Raw genomic sequence first — 6,000 nt, forward strand, 5'->3', positions numbered from 1 at the left:
CAGCCCTTGGGAATAGTCGAGTTTTAAGGTGAGTGGGGAGGCGTTCAATATTTTACTGTCTTTATAAGGGGATAAGGACTCCCTTTCTTCTCCTGCACCTTCTTCCTCTGCCCTTCCATCCTTGAGCTCCAGCGCCCAAGTTCTATTCTTTCCCAAATCGAGCAAGCACTCAACCATGTCTGGATCCGGAGGTCAAGGCAAATGGATGGCCTCCTCCGTCAAGGAGAAGGACATCACTGAGCTCCGGGCGGCCGGGTATCTGACGAAGGAAATCGCCCACCGTCTTCCGACCAAGGGGCAAGTCGTCCCTACACCGAAGCCCAACGAGAGGGTGGTTTTCCTCCCTCATTTCGTCTGCGGGTTAGGGTTCCCACTCCACTCTTTCGTCCGCGGACTGATGTTCTATTACGGGCTAGACTTCCATGATCTAGCCCCGAACTCCTTCCTCAACATATCGGCATTCATTGTCGTGTGCGAGGCCTTCCTCCGCATCCAACCCCACTTCGGCCTGTGGCTCAAGGTCTTCAACGTGAAGCCGAAGGTTGTGGATGGCCAGCACACGGAGTGCGGAGGCGCCATGGTGAGCAAGATGCCCAATGCCATCTGGCCAAAAGGTACTTTCGTGGAGACTGTCAAGGAGTGGAAGAAACTGTGGTTCTATATCACAGAGCCTCGTGGCGCCACATGGTCCGTGGCTGCCGAATTCAACTCCGGAGCTCCGATGCGGCTCACTTCCTAGATTGAGAATGGCCCAAATTGGTCTTCATCAGACGAGCTGATAGCGCTGCAAACACGTGTTCAAAGCATGGTAGATAAAGATATCAAGCTCGTCGATGTAATCCAGGTGATGCTAGTTCGCCGGATTCTTCCGTGCCAAAGCCGAAGCCGCCCTTTATGGGAATTCAATCCGAAGAAGCACCAAGCTCTGGAAAGGCTCTTCGGAACCACTCACGAAGACGCCTGGAAGTTTCTCTTCAAAGGCAATGAGACGCCACCGCCATAGATTCGGACCGTGGGCACGACATTACCCACTGATACGTCTCTCTCGTATCTACTTTTCCAAACACTTTTGCCCTTGTTTTGGACTCTAACTTGCATGATTTGAATGGAACTAACCCGGACTGATGATGTTTTCAGCAGAATTACCATGGTGTTATTTATGTGCAGAAACAAAAGTTCTCGAAATGACCTGAAACTTCACGGAACATATTTTCGGAAATAATAAAAAAAACTTGCAAAAGAGGAAGACCAGGGGGCCCACACCCTAGCCACGAGGGTGGGGGCGCGCCCCCTACCTCGTGGGCCCCCTGGAGCTCCTCTGACCTCGACTACAACTCTATATATTTGCTTTCGGGGAGAAAAAAATAAAGAAGAAGGATTCATCGCGTTTTACGATACGGAGCTGCCGCCAAGCCCTAAAACCTCTCGGGAGGGCTGATCTGAAGTCCGTTCAGGGCTCCGGGGAGGGGAATCCGTCGCCATCGTCATCATCAACCTTCCTCCATCACCAATTTCATGATGCTCACCGCCGTGCGTGAGTAATTCCATTGTAGGCTTGCTGGACGGTGATGGGTTGGATGAGATTTATCATGGAATCAAGTTAGTTTTGTTAGGGTTTGATCCCTTGTATCCACTATGTTCTGAGATTGATGTTGCTATGAATTTGCTATGCTTAATGCTTGTCACTAGGGCCTGAATGTCATGATTTCAGATCTGAACCTATTATGTTTTCATCAATATATGAGATTTCTTGATCCTATCTTGCAAGTCTATAGTCACCTATTATGTGTTATGATCCGTTAACCCCGAAGTGACAATAATCGGGATACTTACCGGTGATGACCATAGTTTGAGGAGTTCATGTATTCACTATGTGTTAATGCTTTGGTCCGGTACTCTATTAAAAGGAGGCCTTAATATCCCTTAGTTTCCTTTAGGACCCCGCTGCCATGGGAGGGTAGGACAAAAGATGTCATGCAAGTTCTTTTCCATAAGCACGTATGACTATATTCGGAATACATGCCTACATTAAATTGATGAATTGGAGCTAGTTCTGTGTCACCCTAGGTTATGAATGTTACATGAAGAACCGCATCCGGCATAATTCTCCATCACTGATCCATTGCCTACGAGCTTTCCATATATTGTTCTTCGCTTATTTACTTTTCCGTTGCTATTGCTATCATCACTACAAAATACGAAAAACACTACTTTTGCTACCCTTACCTTTTGCTACCGTTACCACTACTATCATATTACTTTGCTACTAAATACTTTGCTGCATATATTAAGTTTCCAGGTGTGGTTGAATTGACAACTTAGCTGCTAATAGTTGAGAATATTCTTTCGCTCCCCTTGTGTCGAATCAATAAATTTGGGTTGAATACTCTACCCTCGAAAACTGTTGTGATCCCCTATACTTGTGGGTTATCAAGACTATTTTCTGGCGCCGTTGCCGGGGAGCATAGCTCTATTATTTGAGTCACTTGGGATTTATATCTGCTTATCATTATGAAGAACTTGAGAGATCCAAAAACCAAGATTTATCCCTCAACTACGAGGGGAGGTAAGGAACTTCCATCTAGCTCTGCACTTGATTCACCTTCTGTTTTGAGTAAGCTTGCAACACCTAAACCTGCTTCTGTTATTCGTTCTGATATGTCGCATGTTATTGATGATGCCACTTCTGCTATGCATGATACTTATGATGAAACTACTTCTATGCTTGATACTATTGTGCCACTTGGTGAATTTCTTGATGAACAACTTGCTAGGGTTAGAGAGAGTGAAAATATTGAATCTAATAATATTGATGAAAGTGATGATGAATACTCTTCCCCTAATAAATATGAATCACCTATTATTCCTGAGGATTATGTTTTTGAAAAAGAAGCTGCTCTAGCTATTTTAGCTTGCAAAGATAGAAACGAACTCAAGAGGTTATTAGTTAAATGGAAGCAACAATCTCTTAATGCTAGAATGAAACCTGACCCTGCTTTTGCTACTTCACCTATCTGTGTTACTGATTAGGATTATGAATTCTCTTTTGATCCTGATATTATTACTTTGGTTGAATCTGATCCTTTTCATGGCTATGAATCTGAAACTGTTGTGGCACATCTTACTAAATTAAATGATATAGCCACCCTGTTCACTAATGATGAGAAATCTCGCTACCTTTATATCCTTAAAATATTTCCATTCTCATTAAAGGGTGATGCTAAGATATGGTTTAATTCTCTGGATCCTGGTTGTGTGCGTAGTCCCCAGGATATGATTTTATTACTTATCTGCTAAATATTTCCCTGCTCATAAGAAACAAGCCGCTTTGAGGGATATATATATATATATATATAATTTTGTGCAAATTGAGGAAGAGAGTCTCCCACAAGCTTGGGGGAGGCTTCTCAAGTTACTTAATGCTTTGCCTAATCATCCTCTTAAGAAAAATGAAATACTTGATATCTTTTATAATGGACTAACCGATGCTTCCAGAGATTACCTGGATAGTTGTGCTGGTACTGTTTTCAGGGAAAGAACACCGGATGAAGCTGAAATTCTATGGAATAATATGTTGACTAATGAAAATAATTGGACACTTCCTGAGCCTATTCCTAAACCAACTCTGAAGAAAAAGAGGTGTCATATTTCTCAGTCCTGAAGATATGCAAGAGGCAAAGAAATCTATGAAAGAAAAAGGTATTAAAGCCGAAGATGTTAAGAATTTACCTCCTATTGAATAAATACACGGTCTTAATTTACCGCCTGTTGAAGAAACATATGATCTTAATCCATTACCTATTGAAGAAGTACATGGTCTTGATAACCCGACACAGGTAGTAAAGGTAAATTCTCTCTATAGATATGATAAAGCTGAAATCCCATTTACTAAGTTTGCTAGCCCATGCTTAGATGAGTTTGATAAGTTTATGGCTAAGCAAGAAGATTTTAATGCTTATTCTGGTAGACAATTGAAATACAATTCAAATATGCTTGAACACTTGGGTGATTATATGGCTAATATTAAAGGTTAACTTAAACTTATTAGTAAACATGCTTCTATCGTTACCACTCAAGTAGAACAAGTACTTAAGGCTCAAAATGATTTGCTCAATGAATTGAATAGTAAGAATAATGATAATGTTGTTAGAGTTATGACTAGAGATGGTAAAATGACCCAGGAACCTTTGTATCCTGAAGGCCATCCTAAGAGAATTGAGCAAGATTCTCAGAGAAATAATATAGATGCACCTAGTCCTTCTAAAAGGAAGAAAAAGAAAAATGATAGGACTTTGCATACTTCTAGTGAACCTATTGCTGAAACATCTGAGAATCCAAATGATATTTCTATTTCTGATGCTGAAACACAATCTGGTAATGAACCTGAAACTAGTGATAATGTTAATGATAATGTTCATGATGATGCTCAACCTAGTAATGATAATGATATAGAAATTGAACCAGCTGTTGATCTTGATAACCCACAATCAAAGAATCAACATTATGATAAGAAAGACTTTGTTGCTAGGAAACATGGTAAAGAAAGAGAACCATGGGTTCAGAAACCCATGCCTTTTCCTCCCAAACCATCCAAGAAAAAGGATGATGAGGATTTTGAGCGCTTTGCTGAAATGATTAGACCTGCCTTTTTGCGCATGCAATTAACTGATATGCTTAAAATGAATCCTTATGCTAAGTATATGAAAGAAACTGTTACAAATAAGAGAAAGATACCGGAAGCTGAAATTTCCACCATGCTTGCTCATTATACTTTTAAGGGTGGAATACCAAAGAAACTTGGAGATCCAGGAGTACCCACTATACCATGCTCCATTAAAAGAAACTATGTTAAAACTGCTTTATGTGATCTTGGAGCCGGTGTTAGTGTTATGCCTCTCTCTTTATATCGTAGACTTGATTTGAATAAGTTGACACCTACTGAAATATCTTTGCAAATGGCTGATAAATCAACTGCTATACCTGTCGGTATTTGTGAGGATATGCCTATTGTAGTTGCAAACGTTACTATTTTAACGGACTTTGTTATTCTTGATATTCTCGAGGACGATAGTATGTTTATTATTCTTGGAATACCCTTTTTGAATACTGCAGGGGCTGTTATTGATTGCACTAAAGGTAATATCACTTTTCATGTTAATTGTAATGAGCATACGGTACACTTTCCGAGGAAACAACATCAAGTTCATAGTATCAACTCTATTGGAAAAATTCCATCGATTATATTTGGAGGTTTTGAATTTCCTCTTCCTACTGTCAAGAAGAAATATGATATTCTTATTATTGGGGATGTGCATATCCCCGTTGAGGTAACATAGTGTTATTCGAAATTTCTCCGGTTCCATGTTATTCGGAATGAGTTTGTTAACAAGACTTGATCAACCTTGTTAGTGGATTCCTTTTGATGAGCATGAGATGGATGAAACTAGAAGGCACGACTTTCTGTACCATCTTTCTACTTTCTGTTATTTATATTAAATAAAATAAAAATAAGTATTTTCCGTCTGTTATCTGAATTATCCGTGCAATATAAAAATACCCCAAAAATAAAAGTTCTCCAAATGCCCTGAAATTTAAATATGATTTTTTCTGAAATATTTGAGAATATTTGGCACTGAGAACACAGCACGGGGGGCATCCACCTGGCCACGAGGGTGGAGGGTGCGCCCTACCCCCTGGGCACGCCCCCTGCCTCGTGGGCCCATGGTGGCCCTCCTCCACTTATTCCTGTACCCACACACTTCTTCTTCCTCCCACAAACATGAATATCCAGCTCAAGCATGAGTTCTAGCTCATTTTGCTGCGATTTTCGATCTCCTTGCTCAAAGCACCTCTCACAAAACTGCTTGGGGAGGTTGTTCCTTGGTATGTGACTCCTCCATTGGTCCAATTAGTTTTTGTTCTAGTGCTTTATTCATTGCAAATTTGTGCTTCCTAGGTGACCCGTTCTTGAGCTTGCACGTCAAATTTATGTGGTTCCAA

The sequence above is a fragment of the Triticum aestivum genome, chromosome 5A, assembly GCF_018294505.1.
Source record: "Triticum aestivum cultivar Chinese Spring chromosome 5A, IWGSC CS RefSeq v2.1, whole genome shotgun sequence".
In the NCBI taxonomy this organism is placed as follows: domain Eukaryota; kingdom Viridiplantae; phylum Streptophyta; class Magnoliopsida; order Poales; family Poaceae; genus Triticum; species Triticum aestivum.